Below are 17,241 nucleotides of genomic sequence, written 5' to 3' on the forward strand. Positions count from 1 at the left end.
ACTTTTTAAATGCTAATCAGCATATCTACAGGAAATGTGTCCATGCTCTCTTAATTGACATGAGTGTTTGCGGCCTCTAGCTCCCTATAGAGTGCCATGGTTATTTTAATTATATCCAATTACTAACTTACACAGAACTTTGCTTAGGGTGACCTTTTCAGCTTTAATTTCCTGACATTAAAAACAAAACTGCATATTATTGCTCCAACTGAAACTGAACCGCAAGGCATATGGAAACCGATTTTAACATTCCTTTTCTGAGGGTGGTTGAAACTGAGTGGCTAAGTCTGGGGCCACGTAGCCCTGCTCAAGTGATTATAATTAAGTGCGAGCATCGTTGTCATGGTCTTTGGTGTGAACCAAGGCAAGCATTTGCTCAACCCCTCTAGGAATGTTATCGACTCTGAATGGACTAAAGGCCGAGTTGACTTGCCAGGATTCAAACCTGTGATGTTCAAGTGAACATAGATATCAACAGTACTAATGCCATGCCCTTCTCCCTTTCTTTCTTTCGCTCCCTCCCTATCATTATTTTCCTCTCTTTTCTCTCTATTTCCTTTTCTCCCTTTCTTTTACTCCCTGCCTTCCTTCCAACCCTCTGTTTATGTTATGTTATGTTATGTTAAGTTGATTTATTATGCGCACAGCTACTCCAGCCAAGGAGCGTCCCGGCGCAAAGACAAGGAGGAACACAACACAGCAAAACAATGACGCCCAAGATAAACAGCTAAAACAAAAAAGTCTTAATTGCTCTACGGAAAGAAAGCAGATCGTCTAACTGTCGGATTTCAACTGGGAGGGTGTTCCAAATTAGTGCAGCTTTCACGCTGAAGGAACGACCCCCCATCCGACAGAGTCTAAATCTGGGGACCACAGCAAGGGCCTGGCCCTGAGATCGGAGGCTACGAGTGGGAACATAAAAGGAGATAAGATCGGACAAGATTTCAGGGCCAATACCTCTTAGTATCTTAAAAGCCAAGCAGAGGACCTTGAAAAGAATACGCTTCCTTACAGGGAGCCAATGCAAGGATCGAAGGACATTCGCCACCGGGCAAAATCTGGGCAGGCCAACAATGGCTCTAGCCGCAGCATTTTGAACCCGCTGTAGGCGAGTTAACCCAGCCTGATTCGCCCCAACCAGAAGAGAGCTAGCGTAGTCCAGGCGAGAGATGATAGTAGCCTGGACTACAAGCTGTCTGGTAGGGGCATCGAAGTATATGAGGACTGGTCTAAGACCTCTTAATAGGCCGAAACAACAGGCTGCTGTTTTTTTAGTATGTCCTGTGAAAGAAAGGCCGGCGTCCAACCAGACCCCCAGATTTTTCACCTCCTTACTTTACTTCACATTTATTCTTTCTACTGCCCTTTCTCTTCTCCCTAAATCCCAACGTCCCTCACTTTCTCAATTCTTCCCAACTTCCTCCCCTTTCTCGTTTCCATCTTCTGTCCCTTTCCTTGACTTCTTCCTTTCTTTCAGTGTTTAGTCTCTTAACAACACTCTATAGCTCCAGCGACATATTTCTTTTAGAAATGTATGAAGCCTTTGTTTAACTTGCCAAATATATATTGGCAATGAGCATAGTTACAGGTGCAATGTATGCTTAGTTTTTCATCCACCGTTTACCTATTCTCCCCATAGCTGCACCAATTTCAAGCCTACATATCAGGTACATGTATTTTGAGCATAGTACTACCCCATTTACCTAATCTCCCCACTTTATATTAAAACCAGTAACGACACAATATATTGTATTTCTTAAAATACAAGTCATAACCATTCAACAGACCTTCGATAATTTATTATGTACAACTTTTCACTAAACTACAACGTACAACAAAATGCCAAATTATTATTAATTACATAGGCGGAAATCTGATGCATTTGCCAGTGCTTGTTTTTTGCTGTTCACCTCTGGACGCTATGAAAAAAAAATCATAAACGACTGGTGCTTTTCAGGCAGAAAAAAAAGTACAAAGAAAAAGAACTACATGAAGCGCAGGCAATGTTCGCGCGGGGCGGAAACAGAAACCGGGAAGAGGGAGGAGCCGCAAAGGAGGAAGTGAAGCGACGGCGGCTACCGTACAGTGTGCTCAGTTTTGATACTGGGCGGAAGTCGCGCGATAAACTCTTCGGGGGTCCCTCGCGCAGCTTTGGGGGTCACGGCAGCTGTCACAGGGTCGCCGCGGACTGTTCTGTGAGTACATTTTCGTGTAATACGTTAGTTACATCAAGGGGTTTTCATGGCTTTAACTGTAATGAAAACTGTTTTGGAACTTCCGAACTGGACTTGACAGACATATAACCTGCGCACGAAATCTGCTGCCTCACCCCCTAGATGCAGCTTCTCGGGCGCCTTGTCTCCTACAGAACTTTGAGTTTTCAGATAGTTTGAATAAATAGAAAACAAAGTCCAGTTGAGATTTTCAGGTAAAATGCACTGCGCCGTATTTCCAGTTTGCACACTCAGGTTCAGTACCCAAGCACGCGGCACTGAAATATGCGGGTGATTCCCGGTGTTTAACACAGACATTAATAGCTGTATGTTAATTACCTCGTTCTCCTTCCTCCACCTTGTCGCTGTATTTATCATCTGAGACGGACACTTCAAGACTCCAGACATCCCATACAAACCTAACTTACTTAAATAAATTAATGTTATTATTTAAAACTTTTTCCTTTAAGCTCTTCTCCTTGAGGGTTGTCTAAGCAGTTCTCTTTAACAGATTTCAACAATCCCATCAAAATGTGTTAGTCAAGTTCTCAGTCAATGTTCTCTTCAGGTGTTATGTTAACTGAGGTCACCACCTTCCCTTATTGTTTATCTTCAGCATTGTAAATGATCCTAGGACTTGTTTTAGAGGTGGGTAAGCCAGCAAATTCATTGACCCAAGCCAGGGGTCTGAGCCAAAGCTTCACCATTTTAATCAGGCAACAGGCGTTTTTGACCTAGTTTGGGTGTGCCACAGGGCAGGCAAAGGCTACTGGGCACCAGCAGTGGGGTTGGGGTATTTTGCCTGTGGTGTCCTCGGGTCTGTCCTACTTTGGAGCTGCAAAATTGTTCCGACACACCTTTGCCATACTTAAGGTTCAGTGTACCGAGGTCGAGCATCCCAAGAAGTCTCAGGGAGGTGGTGCAGGTGTAGGGGGGCTACGACGACTTAAAACTCAAACGATAAACAAGAGACAACCCAGCGCTTTTCTTTTAACAAAAAGGGACATACTTCAACCACACTATATCTCTTTTATTTTACAAAAAGGGAAGTACTTCATACACGCTATGTCTCAATACTATACCTAAGGAACGTGCAGCACTACAGACAGGATATTGTATGGATGCTACAGGCAGGCTCGCTGTGGCAAAATATATAACCTTTCATGAGTTGTGTCTTCCTCTGACGGCAGATGGATTCATCATACAGGCAAGTTGCAGGTTCACATTGGACTTTTACTGGGCACACAGGGAGGTCTTGGGACCCCTTAGGCACACTTTGGTGAACTGCAGGCACACTCCCAAAGTAGTACGCTTCTCCTTATTTGCTTCTCTCTCCGGAGTTGTCTGAGGAGCTTTTCCTTTTCGGGCAGTCAGTTCCTGCAGGAAAAGTCACTTCTACCCTTTCAGCAGGAAGGCAGGCTCCTAGCCAGATCCACTGCACTCCAATCGGGTATGCAGACTTGTGGTAATATCCCCTCACCTCAGGGAGCCGGCAATCAGTAATACTCACCCTGGATTACAGCAGCTCTCCAAATACTCTGTCGAGTACTCCCGTCCTTTGGCCACTGAAGAAGATCCACTGTCTGAAATGCAGGGACCAGTCTGGGTGGTTCCTGTTCACATTTCATATCTAGTCGCAACGCAGGTAATGTGTAATAATGGCTCTCCTTGTAGATAGTGATGATGCTAGTTCCAAGTGAGAGTACCCACAACATCTGACCGGACTGGGAACCAAAACCGGCCCTGGCAAAGTGCAACCCCCCCCCCCCCCCACCTCCTCCCTGGTTGGGGGTATCGCCAAGCTCTTTGCCAGAGCCGGTTTTCTGCCGATTTTGTTAGAGGGACGATTTTGCAGCTATGCTGCAAAAACGGCCCTGTAAGAGCACAATAAGTGTGAAGTTCTGCACTAGGGCTGTGGTGAACTCGCGGAGTTTTGCTGCTTGGAATTCCACTGAATTACAGAAAAACTCCACAAAACTCTGCGGGGTCCTATGCAGCTCACACTGCAATTTAGCTCTGGTAGCATGAGCAGCGCTGAAAATCAGTGCGAACAGCACCATGCGTTGTGCAAGAGCGCACGGCCATTCAAGTTGTTTTTGCTCTAGTTTAAGTAGAAAATCCACTTGAACGGCAAAAAATCTACACGAACAGCAGTCTTCTGGCTGCAACTGCACCCATTAGAAAATCGCGCTTGGGGACACCAAATCTTACTTGTGCTCACCAGTTTGCATATTCTAGTGCCTCTTGGTAGAAAAATTACGCAACGCGGCGATTGGCATAATTTGACTGCATTTTTTTTATCTATTGAAAGTAATGTTTTTTTAAGCATGAAGCTTAGAACCATTCCCCTATATCAAGATCACATTACCACAAGTGAACCGTGAAATATTTGTGACGTGTCATATGTAATCCAACATTGTTGACTATTGAACCATATGTGAGTGACATTGTTGTATAAGGCACATCCTGAATTGAACTATATCAGGGTGTTCTCAAATTGGTGACTCAAGGAAATGGAGACTGTGAAATAAGAAGGTTTGCCAAGGATCACACAATTTGGTCAAGTGAGGAAGCTGGGATTTGATCCTATGTTTCCTTGTCATATATTGTGTAATTTAAGCTATCTCGTTCATTTTCCCCTTTAACAGCAACATGTCAATGGTTTATGTGCATTTGTAATTTTGAACTAAGTTTAAAGAAAAGATGTATCGCATTAAATCAGTTTATCACTTGCTTCCCTTGCCATACGGAAAACAGATCACTTTCAAGAGTGCCCCAACACCCTAATGACTGCAGTTAAAAATATTAGGAAAACAAAGCGGTTCACAGGTATTCATCATACACAAGCAAAGTAAACAGCCTATGTATGGAAAGACATTCATTTAGTGCTCTACAATGAATTACCCTGAACAAAGAGCAGATATAAATCACCAGACACATTCCCCGCCTGCTGTGTACTCAGAACCCCATGTCACGAGGTGTGTGAGTAAAGTACAGGCTGGGAATGTGCTTCATCACACTATATTACAAAAGCCCCCGGCGTGGGTAAAGGCCACATGGCACCTGGGTGCCACATACCAGGCGCTGGCCAGGGCAACAGGTTTGTGTTCTCATGACACTCGTGACATACCAATACTCCAATGCACCTTGGGTGTGTCCTTGGATGCATGCATCGGAAATCCTCAGTGGCGCTGCGGCTTGTTCTGAATTTGGGGTGCTCATGTGCCTTGTCATTATTTGGACAGTGCTGAGAGAGGAGGGAGAAGAGAGGAGACGCTTCAAAGCTCGCCTCCTTTTTGGCTTGAGGGGGTCCCAGGAGACCTCAAGGTGATCCAGAGCTTGGTGCCAGGCTCGAGCCTTTAAGTGGCTCGTCTGACTCTTACTTGCTTATTCATTTTATCAGCCTTGGTCTGTTTGTCTTTATTAGATGAGAGGGTGGTAAGCGTTGCTGCTTTTCATTTCCTCGCGCTATCTAGGGCTGTGGGTTGCCTGTCTCGGCTGTGCGGACTGCAGATTTAAACGTATAACTTTCCCATGTTGTTATTATTATTCGGATGTGTACACCGCATGGCTGCCCAACCACAGGTTTCCCAGCGCTACGCGACAATAGGGTACCAGGAATCGGGAAGCAACTGCCATGTGCTCCGTTTTCTAAGTCCGCGCGCCTGCAGAAGCCCCCGTCCCGCTGGCCCCTATTTGGGAGGACGTCCGTACCAAGGGAGCGTGGGGTATTTATTCTACACCAAAGAGCGTCTGAAAAAAAGGGTCAAATTGTGCGCTTTCGCCTCATAATTTAACTAGTTGAAGAATCACCAGCAAAATGTTTTCTAGGCATTTCTGAAGGGGCAGGCAAGCAATTTAAAAAACGCAAAGTACTGCCTGCTGCCGAGGGTGCCCCTTCCCAGGATATTGGGTGGGTCTTCTCCCTTTGAAATACTTTATTTGATTTAAAAAATAAAATCATAAAAGCAGAACATACACACCACACATGTACAAAAAAGATGATTAAAATGGCCAAGAATTGTAAAAGAAGAAAAAAAAAAAATTTTTTTAACATGTATTGCGGCAGAGTGTTAATGATGTGACAAAGAAATGAGTGTTACTGTCAGAGACTAAGATGGTGGGTCTTCTCATTTCCCCTACACACCTTGCTTTGTTTCCCATTGTTAATTGTTTGTTTCCTTCTTTCTTCTCCACCAGCTCCATTTCTTTCTTCCCCGTTCGATCTTTTCCTGTTTTCTCCACTCTTCCTCCCCTTCTTACCTTTTATTTCATTTCTGTCTCTCTCTCCCTCCGGCTTTCTCTCATCTTTTTCCAATTGCAATAGTTTTTTTCTTTCCCTGTCACCATCACCGTACTAGTTCCTTTGCATGCCCTGACCCCAACCTTTTAGCTTGAACATGGCATTCCTGTAAAATTATATTTACGAGCTACTGTCTGCAGCCTACGGGTGCCCTAAAACTAGAGTTTTAGCCTGACCCAACATTGGCCACTGGGCCCGGACGACCGCCCCCTCCCCACCCCTCGTAGCTGCTGAAGTTGTGGTTCCCTATGCCACCTTCCATACCAGCTGTATACCTCTTGCTAATGTTTTTCCACAGGCGTGTTAGGGGTTCAGCCCCCCTGCACAGACCCACTGCAGTCCTGCGTCAATGTCATCCTTTGAGGTGCTGATGCGATAGGGTGGGGGTCCCTTGCAATCCATCGCTTCCACATTGTATAGTACAGACAACAGATGTGTACTGGAATCGGACCACACACTATCACATTTTTCTCTGTACCAGGACTTCTAGTGATTTTACTGCACACAGCTCATCCGAATCACAGTTCATTGTATGCATGTTATTGTTTGCTACATCACCTAAAACCCCAATTACCGTTACCTGGTCAGTGTCCTAGTTCCCATTATACCTTCTTCCAAATAATCTAAAATATTCCTCTTAAACGCGATATCTACTTACTTAAAACAATTCCACTCAAACTTCCTCATAAACACAAAGCGGCATTTATTTCTATTTAAGAGCTGACAGCGCATCTTTTGAACAAGTGTAAGCAGTTCCTTAATAAATGTTCTGCTATACATCCATGTATTCATACAATGCCTTGTAAATTGCAAAAAAATCTCCCAAACTTTACTTACCTATAAAGTATCTCTCCACAAGCTCCTCCCACACCAGGTTCTTCGCTTTTTCCTCTAACATTTTTATTGTTATGTTTATTTTGCTGCGCAATACACTTAGTTGTGTTTAAAAAATACATATATTTCAGTCATTTTAAACAGAATATTACATTTACAAAACTGTGCCTTCCCAAAAATGTCCCTCTCCAACTAGCAGAAGACCTCCTGCCCAGCACTATATGTAACACGCTGCACACAGTCTTCCACTTACTAGTATTATTATTTTGTTTGTGCCATACATTGCTTTCATAACGCAAACACTGTTTTGTGGTCTTTTTAAAATAGTTCTGAAATGCTCATCACTGTCCACTCCCAAGTAAATATCATTGCCTGCTAGTGATGTTTCACTTGCACAGCAGAAAAGTGTGCACTAATCCGCGGCTCTTCCTCTCAATTAATGATAGAAATGTATTTTTTATACTTCTAATACTTTTTAGTTTGGTTTATTTTAATTGGAACCACAACTAATTGTGTGTGTTGCTAATATTATTTTTGTACCAATGCTCACCTTGAACTTAGTTTTATTCGTGCACTGCAGTTAATGTGCCCCTTCAACACAATTTCTTGAATCTCATCTTTATGACCAATTGCATGTGAATATATGGCTCAACAATTCTCGCCCTGGTTTCCAAGGTTCCCAGGATGCTGGTGTGATTTTCTGCCTGCATTCTCTACGTTTTTATAACCGTACTGCCCCAAACTATAAATGAAAATTGCCTCCAATTGTTCAGATGAGTCGTTCTCTACGTAGACTTAAATGATTTTGTGGAGCAAATCATTTATCTACCAGATATGATAGAAATAATTTAAAACCTAAAACCCCGGACGCCAATTTCATAGTACTCATTGCAGATAGTTATATCACTGCAACCAGAGGGAGAAACCCTGTAGTCTTAACTATTCCTGTTGGGTACATATAATTCAGGCATCCCTTTAAAGTGTTTCAAAGTCCAGTTTTTCTCATGGTATAACACTCACTTTTTCAGGGCGAACAGAGAAAACTCATGGTTTGACCCCATGTCCACCCAATAACTGCAAGGTTATGAATCTGATACAATTGGAATGTGGAGCCTCCAGATTATTTAAACCTTGCTTGAATTGTCTTAGCCTTAGCCTTGTTAATGGCCTGAGGTCAGATCCCCCTCCTGAGGTGGAGCCTTTTCCCAGATTTAAGTTTCTTTTTGGAGAACATTCTACCTCAGTTGTCCCTCCTCCTAATTGTAACACCCACAGTCCAAACACAAGCACCTTAGAAGTTCCTCCTCTGAATGTAAGCTCTCTCCTGCCTAGGACATATACCCGCTATAGACCTGTTCTGTACTCGAGCTCCCACCTGGGTTACTAAAACACACAAGATGGACCTCCTCTAAAATCTAGCTTCAACCAACCCAACACTAATACAACAGCTATCCCTCCTCTGGACTCTGTCTCCCACCTGCCTGACACAGAGACAAAAGCTGTCCCTCTCCTGAACTGTAGCTCCTCCTTCCTATAACTGATCCAACAACTCTTACTTCCACCTGCTTAATTCAGACACACAAGATGTGTCTCGTCAGGATACAATCCCCACCCTGCCAAAACTCCCATACCCCACATCTCCGAGTGTAGCACACACTCGCCATATTCATTTCCAAGACACCTCTCCGATAGAATATCGTTACCAAGCCATGTATGACTTAAAAAAGCTCTTGGATGGGACTGAATGTCCTCCTTCAAATTAAAGCCACTTTAGCTTGGACCACTGTAGTCCACATGACGCCATGCTCAGCCATGAAACATTAGTAGGCTCAAGGGATTACTCTACAATAAAAATTATAATCAAGTGTACAAGCACTGGTCCATTCAATTGGGAACCCCGTTATAAGAAGTTATTGAGATCAAACTTTCTCTTGAGAGCACCAGGGATCGTTTCTTAGGTTTTATAACAGTTTTAAACCTGTCCTGCCAAAAGTAGAGCCTGATGCTACTGTACCTCATAAAATAAACACCAATACGCTAACAATCTCCACAACCACACACCCAAATTCCACACAAACAGATGGACATCTAGATGTCCTATCAACTTAAACGTAGGCCCTCTAATGTTGGCAAACATCATACTACTGATGTGGTAGTTGTTCAAACACATCTACCACATCTGTAAAAGAAACCTAACAAAACCCATAAATACTCCACACAAACAAAACTTGTCTTAAGCATCCAAAATAAATTAAAAACAATTATAAATTAATACGCATGCGCGACCCTAAACATGGGCATGTAAAACCTCAGTTTAAAAAACACAGCAGCTGACCAAACTGATTTGAGAACTTGCGTTCAATTACAGCACCACTTCTCTTGAATATTATAGAAAATGTACTGCATCCCAGCTCAAGGAGTATCTGGAATAAATAACCTTATTGGTGATTTCCAATAAAGTTTCCTCTCAGCACATAGCCGCGAAACATCAATGGTGGATGTGGTAGATTACAACTTCACATTTTTTTTCGATAACTGTCAGTTATTTCCTAAAATCTTCATATACACCATCAAACAAAGGTTTGAAATAAAGAGCACAGAAATAACATGGTTGCAATCATATCTTTCCAATAAGCATCCATGTGTTACAGTTGGTGAATCTGTCTAAACTGACCCCTGTCACCACAGTATGGGCACCTTTACTTTCAATATTTATAGAATTCCATTGGTCACAAATAACCAAATGAAGAATTTGCTATCACTATGCAGATGATACCCAGTCATACTTTAGCGTATTAGTTAACTCTGATCAAGACATCTTAACTATCCTGCCTAACTAACAGAAATGGCTAAATAGTCGACATGTATTATTGCACAACCTAAAAACAGAAGTTCTGCATTTTAAAGCCTGACTTCTGTCTGAATGAATATTTGGTAAACCTGATCCAGTTTGCAGGCTTCACTCTTAAATTGTTGAATCCAGCAAACCAGTATGAGTCCTATGGGACCGCCCCTGGCGGCTTGGGTTGGGGCGGTACGTAAGTGGGACGCTGCAGGAGAAGACACACTTTTTTATGAGGAGGTGTGCAGACTGTGTCACCGTCCCATCTCCCCTGAATGGACTGTGCTACTCCGGTTTCGTCAAACTGTTGATCAGGACACTACGCCCCAGCAGTCACAAGGACCCCTGCGGCATCTCTTTGAGCTGCAGCCCTCCTGTCTCTGCCTTCCTGAGACCCCCTCCACACTACGCAAGAACACCCTCCCCCCAACTGGAACACCCCAACAAACTCACCAAGTGCTTCCTCCTGCCAAGGCTTGCGGTGCCAACCACTCACTGCACACAGCTACACACCCGCCTTACCCCCACCCTCCTTCCCTAGCCACAAACCCTGGTTCGGTACCCTATGTTATTATCTGGTGGTTCTTCCTCTAATGTTATTCCTTTGCATACATGCATCAGTAGACGCACCTCTCCTGGGAGCGCTCCCCCTCCCCCCGACCATCTTCAGGGGCTCCCATATGGTTTGAAGGTAAATTATCTACAAAGCAAACGATTTAATAAAAGATCAACCACTATCCAATTATTTTCAGGACATGCTTCAAAAATATGAAACCTTACCAGTTTCCATTAGATTACTTAACTCTTGCAAAACCTTGAAGCATTCGCTCTAATCTCACTCTGCAGCCCACTTATTATTTCTGTAGCAATATGTGGAATTGTTTTTATATCTATTTTATGTACATACTATATTGTATATGGGATAAAATACTCTGTACCATACAATATAAGAAAATTCCAGGTCATAGGGGAGTTCCTTCCCCGACCATATAGAGGAACCTGGCTGAAGGCAGAGTTCTTATATAGGGTAATGAAACTCCAAGTTGACTTGTAGTATCTTTACTATGTACAGCAGAGGGGTACTTTATTCCTTATAATACATGGTCACACCATAACTGTTCCCACAAACCACGTATATCGTTGGCGTGGTACTCTTTCATATGAAAGAGATGAGATGTTTGTAAACACAAAGAAAAAAATTATAATCTCTAGTGTAAAATTAAACACACCAAAAAGCAGTTGCATATTTGTTGCAAATAGATAATAGAATCAGTTAACTACAAGTCAGATTTTTTTTAAAACGCTGTAGCTCAGAATTCTTAGAACCATGCAGACAGAGATTCTGTTTTCTTCAATTACTTGAAGCGTGGAAAAAATAAACATGTTGCTATAAATGCCACATTTCAGCTTCTTAATGTTCATCTAGAAAAACAGCGGAAGAATGAAAAGGCTTCAGTGACCTTTCTTTCCCCTCAACTGTTGCCTCTGGCAGTGGCATTGCGGATTCAGAAATCAACTGCAATAGGTTATTCTTGTTGTGCGGCTACGCCATTTCTTTATTAAAGGTAATTATGGATGTTGCAAATCACCTGGAATAAGGAAATTAGAGGCTAGTTTTTATACAGGGATTGCAGGCTCCCATGTGTTATAATTTGTATTAATTTTAGGCACTTAGAACCCCGCCTGGAGCCTTGTTCGGTCTCATTTATGTGATTGTATATGTGTTCTGCTATTACAATTGGAATAGGGAACCAGAGCTTTCTGAGTTCTGTTTATGGACACAAACCTTCTGATGTTTTCACAGATCTGCAGAGGGTGAACAGGTCACTCTGTAAATTGTCTTTCTGGAATAAATGGTTACAGCACATTAGTTCCATGATTGCCTGAGGAGAATTCTTGACTTCAGTCAAACAGAAAGAGTCCTACTTTCATAATCGGTATTCCAATGCCCAGCTGAGGTTTTTCATATTTGCTGTGATGGATGAGGCATTTCATTTCAAGGCTTTTCATTTAGCCTAAAATGAGCCAAGCAAGTTCTCCCATTCATCTTTGCCACTTTGGTTGGGGTTCTCCCTGCAAGGAAGGATCAGTCTGAATCATCTACACATCTCCTACCCTTTCATTGCCAAGGTGTTTATACACCCTGTGCCACAGCTTTTTATTTTTTATGTTTTAAAAAGCAGCAATATGTTGTTAAAACACACATGCGTCATTGATCTGTGTTTGCTTCCATAAAAACTATATTTATTTAGCGCATTCATGACTATGAATTGGTGCAACTTCTGCACCCAGAAGATATACTGAAAACTGTGATTTTTTCCAGTCTGTTAACACCTTTTCTTAATGTTTTATTACAATATCATATATGTGAGTTTCCAAGGGGATGTGATCTGGACAGTCAATTAGGTAATATTGGGGCAGATCACTGAATTGTGGCAGACTCACAGTTTATGGTGCACTGTTCGTTTGATGACATTTTGATCAAACTGCAGTGCTATAAGGAAAGTATGGAAAGTACACTTTCAAATACTATGCATCCCATAGTGTCTACTATTTCAAGTCACACATCCCTCTCCCTGATTGACTGTCGGGTAGAATGCATTGATCATGCAATTTGGCAGATACTTCAACAATTCTTATCCATATCATTTCCTTCAGTCTTCCTCACTCAGCAACATATCTTGATCAAGGCTTGACCCTCATGCAGCAATATATCCGTGCCAAGACTTGACCCACATCTCTATTCCTTTGGGCTTCATAACTGTGGGGGTATCACTCCTGTAATAGAAAACTCCAAAATCTCTGGCAGTTTTTATTACCATCCATGTTCCCAGGCATCTCCCAATACAAATAGTACCCCCCTGTGATGATGGGACTATTAAATGGCACAGAAAAGGGCAAACTCTACATTCACGCAACATAATCCTCAGATGGCCTTAGATTTGGCTGCCTGTTCCTAAACCTTACAATAGGTCCATCAATACATGTGAAGTATGTTGTGATCTATGAAGATAGACACCTGGAGCCAGGAGGTATTATTAAGTCTTCTTTATTCAGTCTCCAGTACAGGTCACATCTGTCTTGACCCCAGCCAGCCTAGTGTGGTACCAGCCCCACCAGGAGCAGCCTGCCTAGCTGCTCAGCCCATCTCTAACTGCCAACACTCATCCACTCAGACACCCAGGCATTCCACGCATCACAGGCACACCAACATTCCATGACCATCTCACGCTCTGGCTGAGTAGCTAGAGGCAGCAGGGCTGGAGTACATGTTATACAATTAAGAAGGGTATAACATTATCCATTTTTCTTCAAAGAAAACGAAACACGCAAGTGATATAACATCAAGCAAGAACTATCAACAAGAAAAATGAATAATGGTACAAGTCTCACGGATGCAGAAATAAAGATAAAACATCGCAGGAGAAAGAACCATTAAAGCAAGAAAGGATGGTAAATATTCATACATTTTAATAGCAATATCCCCCATCCCCCCTAAAAAGAGATTATAAAACATTTGAAACGTAAGCTAAGGCGTAACATTAGACGAAATACATTTCGTAGCATTTTGAATCATATACTGTGACGTAAAGTTCAATAACACATAGGGTAAAAGACCCCACAACACCAATGCCCAAAAGCAAAATCTTGAGTAGCGCTAAAGGTAGAACACCCTGCAACTACGATCCCAAGAGACAGGGAAACAAACATGTATATGGGTCGTCACCCATAAAAACGCCCGTGAAGGGATGTACATATGTACTGCGCGCAACTATTGATGGACTAAGCCAAATCCCAACCCAGTGTAAGGGTTAACCTAGGTACTATGTAAATATGGGAACTAACCCATGGTCCAACCCCATTGTAGAGGGTACATACCCCCATGTAGGAGTAACCAAAAGATAAAAGCGAAAAGAGCTCCTAACCCCCTTGTGGAGGTTACGTACCCCATGTAGGAGTAACAAAACAAAAGAGAGAAAGGCTGTCACCCAAACCCACACTGTGGGTACGGGACCAACTGTGATGACCACCACCAGAACTAGTGGAAGACCCATCCTAAAGAAAGCGTAAACTAGTGGCCTCACGATAACAAATAAACTGTTGTGAAAAGTTGGCCTGGCATATGCTGGTCACTAGTTATAGTGGCCACCTTGCACCAGTCCAATTCGACTCTTGGTAGATAGGTTTAAAGACAACCTTTTGAAAGAAAGCTATCCTAGTGGTAGATGTGGAGAGCAGCCTTCAGGCTAAGTCTCTGAGGAATGTAAAGCAGCTTGTTTTACCTTATAATCTCTTGAATTACCAAATGAAAAGACACCACAGAGGTATATATATCAAATATATATGTATTTATTTCTAAATATACTCTACTAATCTTTTTATGAGATTAGAGCCAGGTAAACATTCAAAAGATCAACAGTTCTCAATAAATTAAGCACAAAGATGGCTGTAGCCCTAGGGGCGTACCAGACCATATACGAAATTTTTTTTATAACAAACTCGACTTGCAATATGAAGAGGCCTAGGGCCTTGGGAATCGCTGGGGCTTCATTTCTGCAGTGTTAGCAGGTAAGTAATCAGCCCACAGGAGGCGCGTGCAGTGTCTAAACACACACGCGGGTTTCTCATAGGTTTCAATGGCAAATGTCGCGGTTTGTATTTTACAGTTTTAGGACACTTCGCAAAAGTCAACAAGCAAGAAACTTACAGGGTAAGTATTTCGATAGCCAACACACACTTGGGCACCGGAGTGCACGAGTTACCTCACCCAGGGAAGCCGGGTGCATAGGTGTCCTTTGGTGTCCGGTCGCGATGCTGTTTTCATTGGAGATCACTGAAGACTTGCTGCTTGTGACGACCGGAGAGATGTCCACTGGAATCCGAAGATGGATTGGAGTTGCAGAAGACCTAGAAATTGAGGGGACAGAGTTCAAAGTCACTTGCCAGTGACCGGTGGCCAGCAAGATGGATGACCACAGCTGTCGCGTCTCTTCAGGTCGATAATGGTGTTTTGTCTCTTCGCTCACGAGGTCCAGGGGAGATCGACGATGACCAGCAGCTGGATTCGGAGGTTCCCACGACGTCTGCAGCTGATGACGGTGTCGGCACCCGGATTGGAGCCAACAAGCCATGGCAACTGCAAGTCTCGTGTGGAGTGAAGATTGGCAATGGTGCAGACCAGCAAGGTCTGATGGACTTACCCGGCGAGGGTAAGTGAGGGCAAGCCCAGAGCAACCAGGCGAGCCCTTGAAGTCGATGTGGAAGTCTTCTGGAGAGTTACTAGCCAACGGGCAAGCAACCGCGAAGACGCCTTTGCAGGAAAAGTTTACCAACAGCCCACGGTCACTCGGGACGAGGTAGGCCGCTGATTTCTGGTACTAGACCTGCTAGGGACCTGGACAACAAATGGTCCAAAGCACAAGTTTGTAGCACGTAGATTAGGGCTTGCACTCGAAATCAGTGCACGGTTCCCTGGTATTGCTGTTCCTCGTCACTCGTGGGGTCCAGATGCCACAGCTTCGCTGGGGACTCAAAATGGCCGTCGAGAGGTCAGGAAATCCGCTTCAGGGGACGCAGGGACTTCGGACTCCGGCGGGAGCGGTGAAGTTTGCAACCGTAGTTCAATAGTTTTGGTGCCTGCCAAGCAGGGGAGTCACTCCTTGACTCCAAGGGAGATCCTTCAGTCTTCTAGAGATAGTAGAACGTCGAAGGGCCAGGATTCTTCTTCGCAGAGCGTCGTCCAGGTGTAATCTGAATTGCATTGGCAATGTTTGGTATCTTATAGTGAAAAGATGGGAGGGACTAGCTCTATGGCCACTCCTCTAGGAGGGCCAGGGTAGTGGGTGGTTACACCCACTTCCCTTTGTCCAGTTTCGCGCCAGGACAGGGGCAGGTAGCCCCTGAACCGGTTTGAGCTGGTATATGCACAGAGGAGCCTACTGCTTCCCCAGTGCAGGACTTCAAAGCACTCTAAGTGTACACCCACCCAGCTCCAATACACTAAATCCTGTCTGGGAGGTTGTGACACCTCCCTGTGACAGGAAACCCTTTGTTGAGCTCCCTCCACTGCGAGTTTCGTTCAGCAGCAGGAGGGCAGCCCGGTGTCTGTGCTGGCGGCATCCATTTTGTGATGCCAGGGCTTTTAGAAGATTTCTACCGTTTAGTACAGTGGGTACATGTCATCCCCTCTAGAAGGGTGGGATCATACTCCCACACCAGTTACTGGTGTGGGGGTATGATTCCAAGATGTTTGACACCAAACACGACATGTTTTGATGCAGTCATTCCAAAGTTAGCATTTACCGCGAGGTTATAATGCACTTAAGAGTATATAGTTTAACCGCATCCACAAACAGCAGCAGAGAATAGACTCTGCCAGCTGCAGAGGGGTCCTGCTCAGGCAGAAGCACCCCCTCACATAGTAAATCAAGCACCCTGCCCTTGGGATTGATAGGGCCTACCATAGGGGTGACTGATAGGTTTATATGTGTGTGTATGGTGAGATATAGGAACCTATACCTCAGTGAGGAGTGCTAACACTACCTCACACAGGCTGCAGTAGCAGGCCTGTGGTGTTAGATTGTGAATGCTTCCCAGGGGTGGCATAATACATGCTGCAGCCCCTGGTAGGCCTGTGAAGTACCAATGCCCTAGGTACCTACGGGCTCATAAGGTACCACAGTATCTAATCACTAGTGCATCTACTATGCACACCAAGTTGTTTAGAGAGATCAGTTAAACTGGGGCCCTGATTAGCAGGGACCCAGCCAGACTATAGCCAGAAACCAGTGTATACATCAGAAAAAAAGTGGGGGCAACACAAGTGCAGATCCTACTCTCCTACACAACCCCCCCCCAAACGCAGGGACATTTAACTAACCTTGACCAGTTGAGTCTTCATGTTCTAAGTGGAAATACCTTGAGAGTCCATCTGCATTGGCATGTTGGGTCCCAGGTCTATATTCCACTGTTTAGGCCATCCCCTGTAGGGAAATGGACCACCTGAGCAGTTTAGGATTTTCACCTTTCATCTGTTTGAGCCATAGGAG

At 43.8% G+C, this 17,241-nt stretch overlaps 1 protein-coding gene across 1 annotated transcript in view; it reads left to right on the forward strand.

The window, feature by feature from the left end:
- The first annotated feature begins 1,989 nt into the window (after window positions 1-1,989).
- BID (BH3 interacting domain death agonist) overlaps window positions 1,990-17,241 on the forward strand; it is a 506,113-nt gene continuing 490,861 nt past the window's right edge. The window contains exon 1 of the mRNA XM_085652162.1: window positions 1,990-2,195. The gene's annotated coding sequence lies outside the window, so the exon portion shown is untranslated. The remainder of the gene's footprint in view (window positions 2,196-17,241) is intronic.

The sequence above is a fragment of the Triturus cristatus genome, chromosome 4_1, assembly GCF_964204655.1.
Source record: "Triturus cristatus chromosome 4_1, aTriCri1.1, whole genome shotgun sequence".
NCBI lineage: Eukaryota > Metazoa > Chordata > Amphibia > Caudata > Salamandridae > Triturus > Triturus cristatus.